Below are 24,382 nucleotides of genomic sequence, written 5' to 3'. Positions count from 1 at the left end.
TCATCCCTGGGAGCAATTTCCAAATGACTGAAGGTACCACCTTAATCTGCACAAACAATAGTATGCAAGTATAAACACCATGGGACCACGCAGCCATCATACCGCTCAGGAAAGAGACGCATAGTGTCTCCTAGAGATGAACGTACTTTGGTGCGAAAAGTGCAAATCAATCCCAGAACAACAGCAAAGGACCTTGTGAAGATGCTGGAGGAAACAGTTACAAAAGTATCTATATCCACAGTAAAAACGAGTCCTATATCGACAAAACCGAAGAACACCATCCCAAACAGCATCATGTTGTGCAGGAGGGACTGGTGCACTTCACAAAATAGATGGCATCATGAGGCATGGAAATTATGTGAATATATTGAAGCAACGTTTCAAGACATCAGTCAGGAAGTTAAAGCTTGGTCGCAATGGGTCTTCAAAATGGACAATGACCCCAAGCATACTTCCAAAGTTGTGGCAGAATGGCATAAGGACAACAAAGTCAAGGTATTGGAGTGGCCACCACAAAGTCCTGACCTCAACCCTGTAGAAAATGTGTGGGCAGAACTGAAAAAGCGTGTGCGAGCAAGGAGGCCTGCAAACCTGACTCATTTACACCAGTTCTGTCAAGAGGAGTGGGCCAAAATTCACTTCAGCTTCTGGAAGGCTACCCGAAACGTTTGACCCAAGTTTAAAAAAAATGTCAATGCAATTCTACCAAATACTAATTGAGTGTATGTAAACTTCCGACCCACTGGGAATGTGATGAAAGAAATAAAAGCTGAAATAAATCATTCTCTCTACTATTATTCTGACAGTTCACATTCTTAAAATAAAGTGGTGATCCTAACTGACCTAAGACAGAGAATTTTGGGCTAAATTTCCAACTTCAACTGTATATATATATTTATATATATATATATATATATATATATATATATATATATATACACTTTGTTTTTTTCATATTTTTTTTTCCTTGTGTTTATTTGCTTTGGCGTTGAATTCACTGAGATTCGCTAAGGGCGAATCAGTTCGCTAAGGGCCCAGATCACCTTTCTGGGGCAGGAGGAGCTGTGTTCCATCCAGACTACACTGATTAGGTTTATACAGAGGAAGCAGACAATCTCCGTTTCCTTGTGGTGCTGTTAGGGGAGAACACTTGTGCCTTCTCTCAGTCCACCATTGTTCAGACCACAGGTGTGCGTCTCTCTTACCTCAGCTGTAAGCCTACGTACAGTATACAGCATCTTTTAATGGGTATAATGCTCTTTCATATGGACAGTAGATTCATTAACTAATCACTTTTCAGTATATTATTATATTATATTTTTTCAATCTGCTAATCTATACAACTGGACTCATTGACATGCTTAATTTTCTTACCCAAGTCTCCCAAGCGAATCCTTGAATGTCCAAAAAAAAGAAACGCAAAAGTGATGTGTTAAGCCAATGACAAATGTGTCCTCTGGTCAACACAATCTCCACAATAACACATATTTCTATGGAAAAGCTGTGATGGCTAGCTGGAGGACTTTGGAGACGGGAAGACGTGTATTAGATAAACAGGACATGCTCTGGGGAGTGGGACAGGGGCCAGTGGACACAGCTGAAGGAGCAGCTGGGGAGAGATGGCTGGGAGGATGAGGGGATGAGAGAGGGATGGGGGAGGGTGTCCCGTGGAGGGCACACGTCTTGACCATCCTGACCTTAGTTCTCTGGACCAGCCCAGGCCTGACATGTGACCAAAATCGAGTCCAGATCAGGACAGATCAGAGAACCAAAGAGAGAGAGAGAGAGAGAGAGGGAGGGGAGAGTGGACAGGAGGAAAGGATGTGCTATTTAAATGTATTCCTCATGTTTAACTGCTTCCACGAAATTAATACAACAAGACAATGACTATTACCAGGCTTTGTCAGAGCGAGGAAGTGTGGCAACGAGCAAAGGAAAAAGCCTTCAAACTGAATCTCTTCACACATGAAACCAACCGGGATGCAATTATGAGAAAGACAACAGTTAAGGTGGCTTGCAAGACACTATCGCTAAGTTGTCACAATTCTGCACTGCATCAATATATCATAAGGTGGATTTGAGTCACATGATGGCTGCCTAAGTCACATGATGTGAGCATCAAGCCAAGAAAACAGCATTTTATATGATGCTGCAAATGGCTGAGGCTGTGATGATTTGCTTACAAATTGAAATATGAATGAGAACTGACAAGACTCCCAGAGAAATCAATTTTAGAAATTAAAGTCGCCGATACTGAGAATACTGAGAAGCATGAAATATGATCACCAGGAAATCGCTGCATATTTTACTTTTTTATCAGGTTTGAGAGAGTGGAATAATTCAGACCATTCTTTAGCTAAGAGAGGAGATCTGGCTGCATCATCCTTTAAGATAGAGAGGAGATATGTCTGCATAGTCCTCTAAGCTAAAGAGGAGATATGTCTGCATAGTCCTCTAAGCTAAAGTGGAGATATGTCTGCATAGTCCTCTAAGCTAAAGAGGAGATATGTCTGCATAGTCCTCTAAGCTAAAGAGGAGATATGTCTGCATAGTCCTCTAAGCTAAAGTGGAGATATGTCTGCATAGTCCTCTAAGCTAAAGAGGAGATATGTCTGCATAGTCCTCTAAGCTAAAGAGGAGATATGTCTGCATAGTCCTCTAAGCTAAAGAGGAGATATGTCTGTATAGTCCTCTAAGCTAGAGAGGAGATATGTCTGTATAGTCCTCTAAGCTAGAGAGGAGATATGTCTGCATAGTCCTCTAAACTAAGGAGGAGATCTGGCTGCAACGTCCTTTAAGCTAGAGAGGAGATATGTCTGTATAGTCCTCTAAGCTAGAGAGGAGATATGTCTGTATAGTCCTCTAAGCTAGAGAGGAGATATGTCTGCATAGTCCTCTAAGCTATAGAGGAGATCTGGCTGCATACAAAAGACTACACCTAACTTTCCAACAGTGGCTGCAAAGACATTGCCAAGTCCATCCTTTAGGGAAGACCTGGACCATATTGACAAAGAGTGTCAGTGTAAGAATGCAGATCTAGGGTCAGTTTGGTATTTTAGATCATAATGAATATGATTATATGGTCAGAGGGAACATAAACCTAGATCAGCCCTCCTACTCTGAGATGCCTTTTGACTACGGGTGCTGGCTGCATATGCATCAGACTACATTTAACAGTCTGACAGTAGCAGCTGCCAAGAAACTGTCTGGATCATGTGACACCTATGGAAGCAATCACTGTGTCTGGACTTTTTTTGTACCTATGTGGTTGATAGGAATTGACAGGTCTGCTCCTGACTGAATACTACTGGTCTCTTATACCAACAAGTATGGACTGGCTGGTGTCTTAACCCCAGAGAGCCATTTGTCCTGGAAGACATCAGTGTCCTTCTGCAAGTTCATAACAATGCGGTCTGAGTCAGAGGCCAAGCTATTACGGCCTTTTGTTTCTGCCACTTTGGGCACAGGAGAATTGCAATGGTCTGTGTGAAGAGTCTGGCACATTTAATCCTCCATTCATTACCATGTATCCCTATAGGAACACACCCAGGACGAGAGGATGACCTACATGGTTGGCTGGCTGCTCAGCAGTCTGTCTGACTGACTGTCTCTGGTAGCCTGTTATTGCTATCATAGATCACTCAGGACAGGTCTTACATTGGTTGACATGATATGGGGCCTGTAGTGGAAAAAGTACCCAATTGTCATACTTGAGTAAAAATAAAGATACCTTAATTTTTTGTATATATATTTTTTAAATTTAACCAGGCAAGTCAGTTAAGAACAAATTCTTATTTACAATGACGGCCTACACTGGCCAAACCCGGACGTCACCGGACATTTGAGCTCCGCCCTATGGAACTACCAATCACGACCGGTTGTGATACAGCCTGGCATCGAACCAGGGTGTCTGTAGTGATGCCTCTAGCACTGAGATGCAGAGCCTTAGACCGCTGTGCCACTTCCAGAAAATGGCTCGAATAAAAGTGAAAGTCACCCAGGAAAATACTACTTGAGAAAGAAATTCTACAAGTATTTGATTTTTAAATATACTTAAGTATCAAAGTAAATGTAATTGCTAAAATGTACTTAAGTATCAAAAGTAAAAGTATAAATCATTTCAAATTCCTTATATTAAGCAAACCAGACGTCACCATTTAATAAAGCAAATTATAAATTGGATAGCCAGGGGCTTACTCCAACACTCGGACATACCTTACACATGAAGCATTTAGTGAGTCCGCGAGATGAGAGGCAGTAGTGATGACCAGGGATGTTCTCTTGATAAATTCTAAATATAATGAGTACGTATGGAGTAAAAAGCACATTCTTTTCTACAGGAATGTAGTGAAGTAAAGTCAAATACCAAAAAAAACTACTTAAGTAGTACTTTAAAGTAATTTTACTTAAGTACTTTACCACTGCATAGGGCTGCTGCATTTCTGGTTCCATCATTGGACTGAAATGACTGCCAAGCTCTCTGATATTGGCTGAAATAGATTTTTCAGTATATCTGGTAGAGGATCATAAACTTTGATCCCATTCCATTCCTTCCAAAAAGAAATGCAACTATGCTTGACGTCAATGGAGAAATCAAGTAGACATTTCTTTGTTTTACAAGCTAAGAAAAGCAATATCATAACACAGCTTGTGTTGTAAATACCAAACAGATGTGTTGTGTTAGTTCCAAAAGTTGTAAAACAGAAGATGGGGAGAGGGAGGGAACAACTGACCCAGTCTTTATCTAGAAAGACTGAAACACAAGATGAAGATGTGTACATCCCATTCATTGACAGTGTTTTGTCTTCTACCTATTTGTGGTCATTGATCCTCATCTTAATGCATCTGGGCAGGCTAGGTCCTTTGACCTGGGGGTTATGTGAGGTCTGTAAGTTCTGGTGGTTGTGGTGTAGATGTATATGGCTTGGGAGCAGAGAGACTTGTCACAGGTTGAACACAGGGTCACTCGCTCAGAACAATGCACCCCCTCTCACAGTTAATGGTCACACACTCCAGATCTGACTGTGGTCACTCATTAGAGGTGACTGACTGTGTGTGTGTGTGTGTGTGTGTGTGTGTGTGTGTGTGTGTGTGTGTGTGTGTGTGTGTGTGTGTGTGTGTGTGTGTGTGTGTGTGTGTGTGTGTGTGTGTGTGTGTGTGTGCGCGTGTGTGTGTGTATGTGAAGGATTACAGCAATATTGGTGGGGGGGCTAGATGACTGGAGAAGGATGAGGAGGAAGGGGACTAGTAGCTAGTGCAGACAGCGGCTAAGTCATTGCACATGGGACCGCCACGCTGGTACTTATAGACCATAAACATCAGTGGAAATGAGTTGGTTTGGAGACGTAATATGCATGGAGACGTAATATCAATGGAGACATAATATGCATGGAGACGTAATATGCATGGAGACGTAATATCAATGGAGACGTAATATGCATGGAGACGTAATATGCATGGAGACGTAATATGCATGGAGACGTAATATCAATGGAGACGTAATATGCATGGAGACGTAATATGCATGGAGACGTAATATGCATGGAGACGTAATATGCATGGAGACGTAATATGCATGGAGACGTAATATGCATGGGGAGGTAATATGCATGGAGATGTAATGTGCATGGGGACGTAATATGCATGGAGATGTAATATGCATGGAGATGTAATATGCATGGGGACGTAATATGCATGGAGACGTAATATGCATGGAGATGTAATATGCATGGGGACGTAATATGCATGGAGACGTAATATGCATGGAGACGTAATATGCATGGAGACATAATATGCATGGAGACGTAATATGCATGGAGACGTAATATGCATGGAGACGTAATATGCATGGAGACGTAATATGCATGGAGACGTAATATGCATGGAGACGTAATATGCATGCCGATGTATGTGGGGGAGTGTGAAGGAGAGGAGGGTTAAGGAATCAATCTTTCAAGACTACCGTTGCCTCGTAACACTAACGCTGTTATATTCTATCTCCCTTTATAAGGGTTTCATGCATTCTTCAGAAATAAATAAATATATTTACATTTTAGTCATCTTAGCGGAAGTGACTTACAGTAGTGAGTGCCTACAATTCATACGTGTCCCCCTGTGTTAATCGAACTCAAAACTCTGGTGTTGCAAACGCCATTCTCTACCAACTGGGCCAATTTGTTCATATACTGAGAAAAGTATGCTCCAAGTCACATCATTAGCTTTCATAACTGTGCTAGAATAATGCATGTTGCATTAGTCCTTTATGTTGCGTTTGAGGAGATTTATGATTTTTTCCCCTCTGTTTATGGGAGCTGTGAAACTCTGTTGGTGTCAGCCAGGGCCAGTTGTTCACACATGCACACACTCATGCACATACACACACACACACACACACACACACACACACACACACACACACACACACACACACACACACACACACGCACAGACACACACGCACACACGCACACACACACACACACACGCACACACGCACATTCACACACACACACACACACACACACTGGTGAGAGGTGATGATTAGTGACTGACCTTAAGCTTAATTAGAGCCGAATAGGACGTTTTCCTGAGAGTCTATGAATCATGGGTAAAAACACAGCCTGAGGGAAATGTAACCTAAGTGATTAGGAAAAGGCTGTAAATCAGTACTCCTTTTGACCTGACAGAATGGACTGATAGATTGGACTGACAGAATGGACTGAGATTATTAAAATGGAAAGAAAAGGCAGACTTAGTGAGTCAATTTCCACAATAAATAAGAGTGTTGAAGCTCCTGGCTCTGCTGTGTTGGTGCCCCTAATGTGCCCAGGTTCACTCCGTACAGCACATTAGCAGATACTGTGTGTGACTGTGTGAGAGCATCAAATCAAATTGCATTGGTCATGTACACCGGTTTAGCAGATATCGCAGGTGCAGAGAAATGCTTGTATTTCCTGCTCCAACAGGGCAACAGGTAGCCTAGTGGTTAAAAGCTTGGGGCCATTAACAGAAGGTTTGCTAGTTCGAGGTCCTGAGCCGCCTAGGTGAAAAATCTGTCCATGTGCCCATAAGTGCCCTATGACCAAGGCACTTAACCCTAATCGTGCCTGTAAATTGCTCTGGATAAGAGCGTATGCTAAAATGTAACAGTGTTGTAAACAAAACTATACACATATACACCACGTGTGGCTGGTAAACACACCACCACGTGTGGCTGGTGTGTTTATTTGTTGTCTGTGATGCCAGGTTCTCCATTCCCCAAATCCCCAAATTGGTAAGTTCGTCCCTGGCCATCTTCACCAGACTAATTAATGTGTCTAAAATGGCACCCTAGCCTCTCATCCCGTCACTAAAGGACAAAAAGGTCACAACCTCATTTCCAATCCGCAACGTTTGATTTATTTACCCGCGTGTTTCCCTCTGTTTGTTTTGATGAGTTGTTAATGCATCATTCACCCACATCTCTTACGTCTCACTGACTCGTCTCATTTTCATATGTTACCAAGGTCACAAGACGTATAAGCTATTCAGAGAGGAAATCAATAGCCGAAGCAGACCTTGACATCCCACGGCACAGCCACAGAATATGAAAACAGATCATCAGTTCTGCTGATCCATGTTATCCATCTCTAAAAGACTCATTGAATTCATACTCAATAGTTACTCCAACAATGCTTTAGTCGATCCAAAAGATTGAATAAAAAGGTTATTCTTGGTTGTTAATATTAAGAATGTCACAGAATAGGACAGTTCAGACAATAGTCTATTCACCTGCTTCATAATGTCATGGGAATGAATAAAGGTAGTTACAGTAAAATAACTCCATTTTTCTCAACATTACAAATCCGCTACCCCTGTATCTGTCACAAGTATTAAACATCCCTTTCATGATAATTACTGGAGCCTAAATGACACATTTGCGGGGACCGTTTAAATCCAAATGAATTGATGGAAACTACTTTTCGGGAACCTGCACTCAATTAATGCCGGTTCTTAATACCCCATGAAAATCTGCTCGGGCAAATAGCCGCCGGGCCACTTCGTCACTTCAAATGGCTAATTCCCATGTCCTTCCCCCCTTCTCTTCATCTTGTTATAATGGACTTTATTCACCTGCAGTCTAAGAGCACGCTCTTTCATGGTTTGGCCTAATTGGGTTCTGCTGACTTTTGCGCTCTTAACTTTTGCATGAAAAGCATTTTATGTGCAATTTAAAACACCTAGGCCGCAATGTGGGGTTCCGCATTCTATGATGTCATGTGTTGAAATAACTATTGAACTGTTGTTGATAACTACAGTATTGAAGACAAGAATGGAGTTAATGAGTTTGATTGAGGAATTGGAAGATGACTTGTCCCTTTGTGTTTTTGGCCCTCTGTAGAATGACTAGTTTTGTGGTTTAGCAATTTGACCCATTTTGGCCTACTTCTGAAATGGATATGATATGTTTGTCCAAGTACAGTTATCTAGTAAGTAACATAGGTAGGAAGGAAGAAAGAAAGAAAGAAAGAAAGAAAGAAAGAAAGAAAGAAAGAAAGTATACACCTCACACACATGGTTATGGGCTTAAACAAAGAAGACACCTGTACCATGTCAGATATAGAGTTGAAATGTATTACATGTTCAGTTTGCATCCCAATATTACACTTAATAAATCACAGAAGATTGAAATAAACAAAACTGTTTTGAAATAGAAAAATAGGATTATAGTCTTTTCTTTTCTTTTTCTTATTAATTCAAATGAATTATGAAAAAAGAATAATTACATTCCACCCATGAGGCCAAAGAGGGCTGCAGGAAGGGGCTACCTCCTAGAGCCTCAGAACATAACCTCAGTATGAAAACGTCCTAGATAAAATACAATATGTCATGTTTAGACAACCCCTGCACACACAGCTGCCCACTGCACTGAAGATAGGAAACACTGTCACCACTGATAAATCCACCATAATTGAGAATTTCAAGAAGCATTTTTCTACGGCTGGCCATGCTTTCCACCTGGCTACTCCTACCCCGGACAACAGCACTGCACCCCCAACAGCAACTCGCCCAAGCCTTCCCCATTTCTCCTTCTCCCAAATCCATTCAGCTGATGTTCTGAAAGAGCTGCAAAATCTGGACCCCTACAAATCAGCCGGGCTAGACAATCTGGACCCTTTCTTTCTAAAATTATCTGCCGAAATTGTTGCCACCCCTATTACTAGCCTGTTCAACCTCTCTTTCGTGTCGTCTGAGATTCCCAAAGATTGGAAAGCAGCTGCGGTCATCCCCCTCTTCAAAGGGGGGGACACTCTTGACCCAAACTGCTACAGACCTATATCTATCCTACCGTGCCTTTCTAAGGTCTTCGAAAGCCAAGTCAACAAACAGATTACCGACCATTTCGAATCTCACCATACCTTCTCTGCTATGCAATCTGGTTTCAGAGCTGGTCATGGGTGCACCTCAGCCACGCTCAAGGTCCTAAACGATATCTTAACCGCCATCGATAAGAAACATTACTGTGCAGCCGTATTCATTGATCTGGCCAAGGCTTTCGACTCTGTCAATCACCATATCCTCATCGGCAGACTCGACAGCCTTGGTTTCTCAAATGATTGCCTCGCCTGGTTCACCAACTACTTCTCTGATAGAGTTCAGTGTGTCAAGTCGGAGGGTCTGCTGTCCGGACCTCTGGCAGTCTCTATGGGGGTGCCACAGGGTTCAATTCTTGGACCGACTCTCTTCTCTGTATACATCAATGAGGTCGCTCTTGCTGCTGGTGAGTCCCTGATCCACCTCTACGCAGACGACACCATTCTGTATACTTCCGGCCCTTCTTTGGACACTGTGTTAACAACCCTCCAGGCAAGCTTCAATGCCATACAACTCTCCTTCCGTGGCCTCCAATTGCTCTTAAATACAAGTAAAACTAAATGCATGCTCTTCAACCGATCGCTACCTGCACCTACCCGCCTGTCCAACATCACTACTCTGGACGGCTCTGACTTAGAATACGTGGACAACTACAAATACTTAGGTGTCTGGTTAGACTGTAAACTCTCCTTCCAGACCCATATCAAACATCTCCAATCCAAAGTTAAATCTAGAATTGGCTTCCTATTTCGCAACAAAGCATCCTTCACTCATGCTGCCAAACATACCCTTGTAAAACTGACCATCCTACCAATCCTCGACTTTGGCGATGTCATTTACAAAATAGCCTCCAATACCCTACTCAACAAATTGGATGCAGTCTATCACAGTGCAATCCGTTTTATCACCAAAGCCCCATATACTACCCACCATTGCGACCTGTACGCTCTCGTTGGCTGGCCCTCGCTTCATACTCGTCGCCAAACCCACTGGCTCCATGTCATCTACAAGACCCTGCTAGGTAAAGTCCCCCCTTATCTCAGCTCGCTGGTCACCATAGCATCTCCCACCTGTAGCACACGCTCCAGCAGGTATATCTCTCTAGTCACCCCCAAGACCAATTCTTTCTTTGGCCGCCTCTCCTTCCAGTTCTCTGCTGCCAATGACTGGAACGAACTACAAAAATCTCTGAAATTGGAAACACTTATCTCCCTCACTAGCTTTAAGCACCAACTGTCAGAGCAGCTCACAGATTACTGCACCTGTACATAGCCCACCTATAATTTAGCCCAAACAACTACCTCTTTCCCAACTGTATTTAATTTTTATTTATTTATTTATTTTGCTCCTTTGCACCCCATTATTTTTTTATTTCTACTTTGCACATTCTTCCATTGCAAAACTACCATTCCAGTATTTTACTTGCTATATTGTATTTACTTTGCCATCATGGCCTTTTTTTGCCTTTACCTCCCTTCTCACCTCATTTGCTCACATTGTATATAGACTTGTTTATACTGCATTATTGACTGTATGTTTGTTTTTACTCCATGTGTAACTCTGTGTCGTTTTATCTGTCGAACTGCTTTGCTTTATCTTGGCCAGGTCGCAATTGTAAATGAGAACTTGTTCTCAACTTGCCTACCTGGTTAAATAAAGGTAAAATAAATAAATAAATAAAAAATTGATGTACAGTAGACAGCACACAGCCTCCTGCATTGCTAATCAGTCCAGATCTGTAGGAGTGGTTGCTATCACGTAAGGAGGTATCAACATGCAACAGTATCAGTGTTTATCTGACTCATATTGAAACATGTGGCTTAGGGAGGTAACCTCCCCAGTTATGCATCACTGCTGTGGTTACATCTGGCAAATCTATGGTTGAATAAATGTTTGTCATGATCCTTTGTGGAAAAACAAACCACTGCATGTCAACCCTAAACAAACAAAGAAAGAACATCTCTGGGGGATCACACCAGTTGAAAAATAAAGGAAAAGCAATCGTTGTGAAGTAATTAAAACATCAGGCCTCGTGTAAGTATTGTTTGTAAACCATTTGATTTTATCATTTGGTAGCTATAACTTTGAGAAGTTCAGCATATCAAATCACCAGCTCTTACACATAATTTAAATTTGCAATGGCATATCAGACAGCCATGGAACAGAAATGCACTGGAGCCTGGCTGGGGCTCATTTTGTGCTAGTTTGGTATTCGGAAGTGGCGACAGAAAGAACATACGTACTCAGGAAGGCAATAACAGGTCAAATTTCCCAGAGGCTCCTGACATGGGCATAGAAATTAATTGCAGTGTTACGAGGTTGAATACAGGCTTTCGTGGCATGATTTTAAAAAAGCAAAAGAGGCTCTCCCAGCAGGCCTGAACACTGGAAGCCCACAGCACTCAAAGCACAGACACAAGGTCTGAATGGAAACAGCAGCTCCACATACATCCCCCTGAATGTTTTTATAGAATTTAGCTAGATAATGGTAGAATGGATTTTTTTTGTTTGAATTTAGCTAGATTTAATGTAGAATTTAGCTAGATAATGGTAGAATGGAAGTGTAGAATTAGAAGTTAGATGTGGAACTGTGGAAGCTCCGTCGGGGTTCTGAAGATGCTGTCTGTCTGTGACAGGGGATGATAAAAGTCGGTTGCTGATATCTCTGATCACATCCACTGTCAGACTGTCACAGCTGTAGACTGTCACACCTCTGACAACTAAATATGTCTACATATGCTTTACTAGAATAGTGTAGGTAAAACTAAAATGGAATAGTTTGAAAATGTATAAACAAATCTAATTTTCGGATAAAACAGCAAATGTTCCTTTGTTTGTAAGGGTTGACCTAGAGACTTTATACAGGCATCAAAATAAGAGAAGTCTCTTCGGACCCCATCCTAAAATGCTCCTTTGTTTGTAAGGGTTGACCTAGAGACTTTATACAGGCATCAAAATAAGAGAAGTCTCTTCGGACCCCATCCTAAAATGCTCCTTTGTTTGTAGATGTTGGAAAAGTAAAGTAGTTGAATTCCTTTCGTTTCAAGGTCCGCCAAGTTACTTCAGATTTTAGAGATTTTTATGATTTATGATTTTGGGACGAGGGGATTTCTGTGTTTTGATATTTGGGGAGGTTTTTTTTACCTGGAGGAGTATCAAGGAATGAGACCCTTGGAGGACTGGTAGGAGTAGGAGGACTGGCACAGTAGGAGGACTGGTAGGAGTAGGAGGACTGGCACAGTAGGAGGACTGGTAGGAGTAGGAGGACTGGCACAGTAGGAGGACTGGTAGGAGTAGGAGGACTGGCACAGTAGGAGGACTGGTAGGAGTAGGAGGACTGGTAGGAGTAGGAGGACTGGCACAGTAGGAGGACTGGTAGGAGTAGGAGGACTGGTAGGAGTAGGAGGACTGGCACAGTAGGAGGACTGGTAGGAGTAGGAGGACTGGCACAGTAGGAGGACTGGCACAGTAGGAGGACTGGTAGGAGTAGGAGGACTGGCACAGTAGGAGGACTGGCACAGTAGGAGGACTGGTAGGAGTAGGAGGACTGGCACAGTAGGAGGACTGGTAGGAGTAGGAGGACTGGCACAGTAGGAGGACTGGTAGGAGTAGGAGGACTGGTAGGAGTAGGAGGACTGGCACAGTAGGAGGACTAGTAGGAGTAGGAGGACTGGTAGGAGTAGGAGGACTGGCACAGTAGGAGGACTGGTAGGAGTAGGAGGACTGGCACAGTAGGAGGACTGGCACAGTAGGAGTAGGATAAAGGCTTACTAACTCTGTTAGATTTGTTGCATGTGATTTGTCTGATTTCATTTTGTGTTATTGATCTTCAGCCGGCTGCAATCTGCCCATTTATAAATAGTTTTATGTTGTTGTCACCTTCAGGTTTTCTACAATTTAGTCTCACGGTTGCATTTGTTTTTGCTTAGCTTGTTATTTTTGGTCAAGTATTTTCTTTACCTCTTGATTTATCGCTGACATTAGTTGGTGAGATGAGAGGTGGTTTCTCACAACACTCTCAGACCAATGTTGTGAAACCCACAGTATAAAATTATTCATTTATTTCAGCATAGTGTCTAAAACTGTGATTTGAAGTAAAGTAGTTCTTGTCATAACTGTCATTAGTTAGAAACATTTCAGAAGATGTGAGACATCGCGGTACATTAAAGCCTCCCTCACACGTCCATAGGAATTCATTTCTATCTCCTCTCTTTCAACTCACACAAGTAGGACTGCAATGGCTGAAAGCCTTTGTCCCGTGGTGTGTGTCACCCTCAGAAGACTGACTGACATCTGCCAACATCTAGTAGATTCTCCACTTTTGCTGAAATGGGCATTAATGTTCTGTGCTCTTACTTAAAGAAAACCTCTGAAATATTAAACGTGGTTTGGTCTTGAATTGTTGAATTAATCTCTACGCTTGGTCCTCATCTCTGAGTTCACACCGGGCTTTACACTGCAAGTCTATTGGGAGATAGACTGCAATTTAATGATGACTTTAATCAAAAGAAAATATTGATTTCACAGAAACCAGACATGGTCTGCCTGATGATACCAAATAATTGACCATACAGTATATTGTATGGGCAGTTGTCTCAAACAATCTATCATTCGATCAATCAATTAATGAATTAATCTTCATTGTCTCCAGAGGGAATTTGGTTTGCTTTAGAGTAGATCCTAGTCATTGGCACTATGGTGGAAAACTGATGTTCTTTCTTCATGTCATATACTGTAGTTTTGTCATTTTATCTAGTTCCCTTGAGGTCAGAGTCCTACTGGGATAGTTCAAGACAACACACAATGTCACAACCTCGTAATAAACAATAAAACTACCTGCCCGTGTTACAGAATACCATGTCTGTGAGTATCACAGCTATATAAGAATGGCCCAGTTCTCATTTCCTCCTCCACACTTATATGTCAAGCTGCCTGTCAGTGGCACCTCCACATCGCTCAGCTCAGTCAGGAGTCAAGACCACAGGCTCAGAGACAGCTGGATGCCATCACACCTCCAACCCCACATATCAGTTATATCTGACAGCACAGAACACAGCCCCAGAGCCATAGGTACAGTGTCCATAGTAGGACAGCCTCATGCTCACCAGAGTCACGAATTAGGACCACAATGGAAAGAATAATTGATAATTTTTAATGGGTGCATTGTTGTACTCATGTGGTTGAGCCAAATATATATGTATTTGAAAAATCTGTCAAATAAATGAATGAATTCATTCCCCAACTCCTTGTGACTTTGAGGTTGTCCTAATATGGTCACCGTAAAGCGTACACATGGCTCTAGGGCTGCAGGAAGGCTATCAGAGGTCCAACCATAAGCATAATCTATGATGTGTGTGTGTGTGATGACAGTACCTCTCTCTCAGTTCTCTCTCTCAGCATTGTAAAGCTGATTGCATTATGATTCAAACCATAAACATCTACCTTAATGAGGTGGCTGTTCGTGGTATCTGAGAATGTGAAAGTAGAACTGTACTGTGAGAATGGGAGTTAGGTAAGTTAGTCACCTCATCCATCAGTGCTGTGTCGACCCACCTGGATGATTCACGGCAGCCATCTTGTGTAAAACTCTTCACAAATCAGTTTCCTGCCATGAAGAAGGGGAATGACACACACTCAGTCCTCAGTCAGTTAACAGAGGAAGACATTGAATAGGAGTGCACGAGCATCAGGGAAAGGAGAAAGACAAGTTTCCTGGCAAGAAACCCCTATGCTAGAGGAATCTCAGCCTGACAACAATAGCCATTGTTAAATGTTTCGATTTTCTCGAGTCACCAGCTGGTGTTTTTCAAAATGTTTCAATTATTCAGAGACTCATGACAGTAGGCTGCAATGCTGATTATATTTATTTCAGTGTCCTTTTCCCCACCACTAACAACGGTGATTGTGTTATACAGAGAGCTCCCAGCAAGGTAACCTTTTGAAATGATTTATTATGTTCCTATCGAGTGAAAGGAGGAGAATTCACTTTGGTATGGAACGATATCACTCCTGCTGCACAAAATGTTTCCACAGAGAAGGTTGATTCCCATTTCTCGAAAGTCGCCATTTTCCCCTTTTTTTTATTGCTTCTCAAGTTTTAAAAGTGCACATCGCCCGGTTTTCCCCTCTTTCTCTTTGAAATGTACAGTAATGTTGCCAGAATAATACAGAGAAACCACCTGTCTAAAATGCTACTATAGTCAGAATGCTCACACACAACTGCCAAACCACACTGAAAGCAATTACCGTGTGTTTCAACACCCTTTTCATACAGAGTGCTGCGTCTCGAGAGCGATCCAGACACTTGTGCTGCAGCATATGAAACTGATTTGGTTCCACATTAACATATCCTGTCGGAGTATATTCAATCCAATCCTTTATCCATCACAGACCTTCTATTCCCTCCATCTGTATGGCACCACCGTGTCAAAGTATCCGCAGGGGATTAGACGCACCTTCCATGCCAAAGTGTGTCATTGTTTCCATCCACCTCTCCCCTCCACCACCACCACCTCTCCCCACCTCTCCCCTCCTCCACCACCGCCTACCCTCATTCACCTCTCCCCTCCTCCACCACCACCTCCCCCCACCTCTCCCCTCCTCCACCACCGCCTACCCTCATTCACCTCTCCCCTCCCCTCCTCCACCACCACCTCCCCCCACCTCTCCCCTCCTCCACCACCGCCTACCCTCATTCACCTCTCCCCTCCACCACCACCACCTCCCCCCACCTCTCCCCTCCTCCACCACCGCCTACCCTCATTCACCTCTCCCCTCCACCACCACCACCTCCCCCCACCTCTCCCCTCCTCCACCACCGCCTACCCTCATTCACCTCTCCCCTCCTCCACCACCACCTCTCCCATCCACCGTTCCCCTCCTACACCACCATCTACCCCATCCACCTCTCCCCTCCTCCCCCACCACCTCCCCCGATCCAATCAGATGTGTTCAAGACACCATCCCTCAAACAATGATTACCCAAAACTCTTTCTGACCCCGGATGGATGACTTCGAAGCAGCGTGATTAAAGAAGAGAAAAGAGAGAAAAATAGACTCTCCTCCATCGTATTCCTCCACTCTCAGGGGCAAGAGAAAGAAGGTGAGCACCCTTTCCTTCTCTGTGAGAACAAAGCCATTGTTGAACATCACAAAGACCCAGGAATTCTCCATAAAAAAAGATTACATTCCTGATATTTCTTCACTGAATCCCCCCTCTGGCAATTGAACTCTGAGTGGGTTGCCTGTTAATTGGATTCAGATTGCCATAAAAGTATAGCGGTGCTGTGTGTGTTTGCATGTGCGCGCGTGTGTGTGAGTGTGAGTGTGAGTGTGTGTGTGTGTGTGTGTGTGTGTGTGTGTGTGTGTGTGTGTGTGTGTGTGTGTGTGTGTGTGTGTGTGTGTGTGTGTGTGTGTGTGTGTGTGCTTGCATGTGCGCGCGTGTGTGTGTGAGTGTGTGTGTGTGTGTGTGTGTGTGTGTGTGTGTGAATCACATGAGAGCATTTTTGTTATCTGAGTGTCTGCTGTGTTCGCTGGGTGCTACAGTGAAGCCAGCTCTCTACGAACCTGATTATTATCGCCTCAGAGCTGATGTCATTCACCAGTCAGTTCTCCCCCGACCGACACGTGTTCCTCCATCTGAGTGACCACATAACTGCTGCTGCTGTCCTGCTGAGTCAGCTGTGTGTGTGTGTGTGTGTGTGTGTGTGTGTGTGTGTGTGTGTGTGTGTGTGTGTGTGTGTGTGTGTGTGTGTGTGTGTGTGTGTGTGTGTGTGTGTGTGTGTGTGTGTGTGTGAATCACATGAGAGCATTTTTGTTATCTGAGTGTATGTAAGTGCAGGTGAACGTGTGTGAGTTTTTATACGCTTGCAAGTGGGGTGTTGGTGGAAGGATTAACGTGATTTTCCATCTTGAGGATGCCAGGAAAGAGTGGGTCCTGGGAGCAGATGAGAGAGAGAGAGAGAGAGAGAGAGAGGGTGAGAGAGAGAGAGAGAGAGAGAGAGAGAGAGAGAGAGAGAGAGAAAGAGAGAGAGAACCCCACATTTGTTTTCAATCTTCCCAAAGCAACCCTGAAACCCAAATCTCCATTTTTTTTATTGCCGTAAAGAAAATTGGCACAAGCATCTCCTTCTCCCCCGACAACCCCTCTCTCGTTTAAAATAATATTTTATTTTACAGCCAGAGAACATGTTTGATTGTCTGTCTTATTAAAGGACAGGATTACCTCAGAAATACTGCTGTCACTGTCTGTCTCCCCTGTTCCACCCACCCTGTTCTGTGTGTGTGTGTGTGTGTGTGTGTGTGTGTGTGTGTGTGTGTGTGTGTGTGTGTGTGTGTGTGTGTGTGTGTGTGTGTGTGTGTGTGTGTGTGTGCGCTGAGAGGCCCAACAGACCCATGTTCAGTGCTCAGTTTTGAGGGACACAATGCCAAGCTGTCCTTATGGTTCCATCTGAAGGGTCATATTATGTACAGGGGTTGAATTTCCCACTCCACACACACACACACACACACAGTGAGGCGGGGCGAGGCAAGGTCCTCCCTCGTGCCTTGATCAATAGGACATGTCACAGTTTGCATTAATTCCATTGAGGCCGCCCACTCTGGAATGTGCAACTCAGGGAAAATCTTACAAGATGTAATTTGTTCATGTCTGAGCTGAGCTGAGACCGTGAATACTGCACTCAAAGCCAGGGAAACTGGACCGACTACGTTTCTGTTTCTATATGTTTCCCTCTCAGCGACAGTGATTTCCTGAAACTAGGGTGTTAGCCTAAATTGTGTTGATAATACCAGTTTTGGGTTCTTTGTTTTCCTTTGTGACCCTCTTGTCAGGGCTGTAATGATTTATCCGAAGGATAGGTCAAGACCATTGTTTAACTGCTGGCTTCGGCGCGTTCCAAGTTCCTAAGACAGTGTCTGTTTCCTCTGATTCAGATATTTAATTGGTGCATCTTGACCGCAAAGATTAGAAAGTGATCGAGCCAGCGTGCCCAGCCCTCGGAGACAAACAGACAGAGTAAAGTCCACTTCCTGTCCCCATTGTCCAAGTAGAATATCCTGTTTATCAGCCGAGAAGAAACTTGAAAGGGAAAAGAAAATTCAACGACATCTTTCCAACATCACTCTCCCTCCCTTCCCTTTTCTCGCCATCAGAAATATTTGTGTCATTGAATTGCAAATATCAAATTTTTATAATATTTTTTGTACAAAAACATCTCCTGTACACAAGGATAAATCTGTCTGCCTCAAGAGGAAGCAAGCATTTATTACCCAGCACTCCCCCTTTGCATTGATGGATTAGTTTGTAGAATTTATAGGCTAGTTGATTATAAATCATGGCTTCTCTGACTTTTGCCTATAAAACTGGAATCAGGAGCCATGTGTGTGTGTGTGTGTGTGTGTGTGTGTGTGTGTGTGTGTGTGTGTGTGTGTGTGTGTGTGTGTGTGTGTGTGTGTGTGTGTGTGTGTGTGTGTGTGTGCATGCGTGAATGCGTACTTTTGAGTGTGTGTGTGAAGTTGGGGTATGAGTAAAGACTGCAGTTGGTGTGTACAGTATGTGCTGGACAGGGGTATTAAAACAGCAGATATTGTCACGCCTGCTCCTGCTCTTCCACCCTAGTGCTCGAGGGCGCCAGGCTGCCCTGCATAACGCACTGCTGCCACCATCATTACGCACACCTGCCTTCCCTCGTCACACGCATCAACGATTTATTGGACTCACCTGGACTCAATCACCTGTTTATTACCTCCACTATATTTGTCAGTTCCCCAGCTCTGTTCCCTGCTGCTACATTAATGTTCGTATGTCATTTGTTACCTGGTTCTGACGCTGTTCTTGTCCTGTTCCATGTCTGTCCTACATTAAATGTTCAACTCCCCATACCTGCTTCTCATCTCCGGCGTCTGTTCTTACAGATAGGAGGCTGGATTCTAAAAGACTGAGTTATTGGCTATGGACAAAATGCATCCTGTTTTATTCAGATTAGCAGAACTGTAGAAAGGCGTGGGGTAGACGTTTATATGGGTCGGCAGGGTAGCCTAGTGGTTAGAGAGTTGGACTAGTAACCGGAAGGTTGCAAGTTCAAACCCCGAGCTGACAAGGTACAAATCTGTCGTTCTGCCCCTGAACAGGCAGTTAGCCCACTGTTCCTAGGCCGTCATTGAAAATAAGAATTTGTTCTTAACTGACTTGCCTAGTTAAATAAAGATAAAATGTATTGTTGAATCTGGAGAGCCTAAATTTGAAGTAAAAAAGACAAACAGCTGAATAGGCTGCAATGTAACGGCATAGTGTCGTCTTGTTGAGGCCTTATGCTCCACGGGCATAACATGGACTTATTGAGGCCTTATGCTCCACAGGCAGTGAAGAGGAGTGAGGAAGTCAGTAAGTAAGAGTCTGAAAGCCCACTATTTAGAAGAAGCTGACACTGAGCCATGTTACCACTTCTCTTTCAATCTTCTCTTATTATTCCAAAGAGTTATCTCCGAGTTATACTGAATTCCTTAATTGAGCGTAATTACTCATCGCCTTACATCTACTAAGCTAACAGAGGGAATTGTTTTAAGATGGTCATATCATAGATCATTTAGCTATTTGATTTAGAATTTTAGGAGACCTGTAGGTATAAAAAAACATAAATATATATATTTTTAAACAATTAATTTAGCCTTTACTTCTATAGCCCGTAGAAACACATTGAATAACACATTCATAAATGGCAAAACAGACATAAGAAGGAATGCGCTTTTGAAATGACTGTCCTACAGTATATCTAGCAGATATAATAGAGCTCAGGAAATATTTTTGTTTTTGGACACATATCTAACTCCTTTTTTCCGTAGACTGTTCATATTATCCTACCGATCCTTGACTTCGGCGATGTCATTTACAAAATAGCCCCAACACTCTACTCAGTAAATTGAATGTAGTCTATCACAGTGCCATCCGTTTCATCACCAAAGCCCCATATACTACCCACCACTGCAACCTGTATGCTCTCGTTGGCTGGCCCTCGTTTCATATTTTGTCGCAAAACACCCTGGCTCCAGGTCATCTATGTCACAACTTCCACCGAAGTTGGTCCCTATCCTTGTTCAGGCGGCGTTCGGCGGTTGACGTCACCGGCTTTCTAGTCACCACCGATCCATGTTTCATTTTCGTTTTGTTTTGTCATCATTGTACACACCTGGTTTCCATTCCATAATCAGTGTTCCTTATTCAACCCTCTGGCTTCACCTTTTGTTTTGTGCCTGATTGTTGTTGTTAAGTGGTTTCATTTATGTGCTCTGGATATTTCTGTTTATCCTTGTTGGAACATTGTTGATATTGAGTAAAGCTAAGATTTTTAATCATACCTGTGTCCTGCGCCTGAATCCGCCTTATCCATTCACCTAGAACGCTGACAGAATTACCCACCTTAAAAAGCAGTGGGCGCCAACTTGGAGGACGAGCTGGACCGGGGAAGAAATTATGGCAGGGGACAAGACCCGGTCACGGAAGCCCGAGAGGCAGCTCCAAAAAAAAGGGGGGAGCACACGGGGAGATTGGTGGAGTCAGGGTTAAGACCTGAGCCAACTCCCCATGCTTACCATGGGGAGCATGTGACCGGTCAGGCACCGTGTTATGTGGTGATGCGCACTATGTCTCCAGTGATCATTCACAGGCCGGTGCGATCTGTGCCAGCGAACCCGCATTTGCCAGGCGGAAGTGAGCATCCAGCCAGGACGGGTTGTGCCAGCTCTACGCTCGAGACCTCCAGTGCGCCTCCATGGCCCAGTGTATCCAGTGCCTGCTCCACGCACCAGGCTTCCAGTGCATCTCCCCAGTCCGGTGAGACCTGTTCCAGATCCACATACGAAGCCTCCAGTGATAATCAATTACACGAAACCTCCAGTGATGATCCGTGGCCCGGAGCCTGTAGTGATGATCCATGGCACGAAGCCTCTAGGGATAATCCATGGCCCGGAGCCTCCAGTGATAATCCATGGCCCAAAGCTTCCAGTGATGTTCCATGGCCCGGAGCCTGCAGTGAAAATTCAGGGCACGGAGCCTCCAGCGACGGGCCCCAGTCCGGAGCCTGCAGCGACAGTCCCCAGTCTGGAGCCTGCAGCGACGGTTCCCAGTCCGGAGCCTCCAGCGATGGTCCGCTGTCCGGAGTCTCCAGCGGCAGGCTGCAGTCCGGAGTCTCCAGCAGAGGTCTGCAGTCCGGAGCCTCTAGCGGGGGTTCCCAATCCAGAGCCTTCGGCGATTGAGACGCAGCCCATGCAAAAAATATATCTATCTCCAGTGGCGGTGCGTGGTTGAAATCACTGGGGAAGCCAAGACAGAAATGTTTTTTTTAAATTGTGTTGTGCGTTACGTAACCTACAGTTACATGACCTCCATGGCACATTTAGGAAAGGGACATTTTTAGCTAGCTAGCCACCTGAGGACAATGACAAAATGAAATGCAATTAAGGTTTTTTTCTGTCAATTATGTTTGCTTTTGATGTAATTGGTGTGAAGCCAAATCCGAACTGGCTTCCCTTGACAATTTTTTGCTGCACCAGGACCATTCACAGTTGAGCTCACTAAGTTGAGCTCAACTCTGATTGGCTATTATTTTATACTCTTTTTATCAAGGGAGACCAAATGCTCCCTGGCTTCCCTTGTAATTCAATGCTACGGGCGGCAACAATGTCATATTCTATTTAACCATTCAGCATCAGATAGATCGACAACACACACAGAAACAAAGGGGCGCTGTTTCCCTTGCTCGGATGCTTTCCCCAGTGAGATACTTTCAGCCTCTTGAGAATTGAAGGAAAATGATTGAACACATAGAGATGAAAGATACATTATTTGAATTGTGTATTTTTTATTTTTTTTTATTGTAAATTTTTTGGGGAAGCCTGGCTTCCATGAATGCATGGGGTGGCAGGGTAGCCTAGTGGTTAGAGCGTTGGACTAGTAACTGGAAGGTTGCAAGTTCGAACCCCCGAGCTGACACGGTACAAATCTGTCGTTCTGCCCCTGAACAGGCAGTTAACCCACTGTTCCAAGGCAGTCATTGAAAATAAGAATTTGTTTTTAACTGACTTGCCTAGTTAAATAAAGGTAAAATAAATCAAAATGTCACTGGATAGCTGTAGTATGAATTGATGATTTTGATGGGGAGTTTTGTTTTATGTTAGTAAGACTGACACAAACGTGCGTCAATAGACTTATAAGGAAGCTCTTACGGAAGGTTCTCCTATCTAAGCTCACCTCAGCTAGATGATTAGCTTCAAGAGAGGACTTTTGCGAGCAACTCATAAAAGTTCAGAGTTTCACTTTTCTCATTAGCTTCTAGTCGGCTTTGATTTCCTGCGTGAGAAGTGAGTGACTGTGGTAGGCTGAGCTTGGCGACTGCTTGCTGTTCTAAACATAAATCATGGCTGAATGGAATTACGCCACTGATCCAACATCTGTATTTTAACTGGCCAATGGCCACTCCTTCTCCCACCCCCTCCAGCCCTTAGCAACAGTTACAGGCACCCACAAAAACACGAATTTATAGCCCTGTGAGAGGAATAAACACATACTGCGCCGTGCTGCGTCGTACGCCGGGCATACGCAGAACGGACAGGGAATTACTGTACAAGATAAAAACAATATTTAACAGATGAGGTCAGTTCTCCCATCATCCTCATGGTAGCATCAGCATGAGAAGTCGGCAGAAAATGTTTTGCTTGGCAGGTCACTTTCTAGTGTGTGTGTGTGTGTGTGTGTGTGTGTGTGTGTGTGTGTGTGTGTGTGTGTGTGTGTGTGTGTGTGTGTGTGTGTGTGTGTGTGTGTGTGTGTGTGTGCGTGCGCGCGTGTGTGTGTGTGCGTGTTTGTACATCTTGAGTTTATACCCCTGCCAGTGCTGTGCCTTTGTTTTGACTTCAGGCTGCTTATTTTGATATCTGGCCAGGAGGCCTGCTAATTTTGAGAAGAATTCAGTGGTATATTTGTAAAATGGGAGCAGCTTTCTGCTCTCTTTCCTTTCCTATTGGACTGTGAGAGACCCCAGTGTTTCCCACTGGACTGTGAGAGACCCCAGTGTTTCCCACTGGACTGTGAGAGACCCCAGTGTTTCCCACTAGACTGTGAGAGACCCCAGTGTTTCCCACTGGACTGTGAGAGACCCCAGTGTTTCCCACTGGACTGTGAGAGACCCCAGTGTTTCCCACTAGACTGTGAGAGACCCCAGTGTTTCCCACTGGACTGTGAGAGACCCCAGTGTTTCCCACTAGACTGTGAGAGACCCCAGTGTTTCCCACTGGACTGTGAGAGACCCCAGTGTTTCCCACTAGACTGTGAGAGACCCCAGTGTTTCCCACTGGACTGTGAGAGACCCCAGTGTTTCCCACTAGACTGTGAGAGGCCCCAGTGTTTCCACTGGACTGTGAGAGACCCTAGTGTTTCCCACTAGACTGTGAGAGACCCCAGTGTTTCCCACTGGACTGTGAGAGACCCCAGTGTTTCCCACTAGACTGTGAGAGACCCCAGTGTTTCCCACTGGACTGTGAGAGACCCTAGTGTTTCCCACTAGACTGTGAGAGACCCCAGTGTTTCCCACTGGACTGTGAGAGACCCCAGTGTTTCCCACTAGACTGTGAGAGACCCCAGTGTTTCCCACTGGACTGTGAGAGACCCCATTGTTTCCCACTGGACTGTGAGAGACCCCAGTGTTTCCCACAGGACTATGAGAGACACCCATGTTTCCCACTGGACTATGAGAGACACCCATGTTTCCCACTGGACTGTGAGAGATCCTCCTGTTTCGACCAAGGTGGTTTGTGGCTTGACAAGGAGAAAGTCCAAGGATGTAAAAAAAATATATATATAAAAAAGAAGAAGAGAGAGAAAGAAAGAAAGAAACAGAGTTTGAGTTAGAAACAACTATTACGATCATCAGGATACATTCCAGATACTTACCCATTGTTAGCTAATAACTCCAGAAGACCACAGAAAGCCTCAGATGGCTACTGACAGTCGGCCAGAAGAGCGGGAAGATAGGATTGA

This window comes from Oncorhynchus kisutch, linkage group LG21, assembly GCF_002021735.2.
Source record: "Oncorhynchus kisutch isolate 150728-3 linkage group LG21, Okis_V2, whole genome shotgun sequence".
NCBI lineage: Eukaryota > Metazoa > Chordata > Actinopteri > Salmoniformes > Salmonidae > Oncorhynchus > Oncorhynchus kisutch.
The sequence above is the reverse complement of the archived record's forward strand: the minus strand, read 5'-3'. Positions refer to the sequence as shown.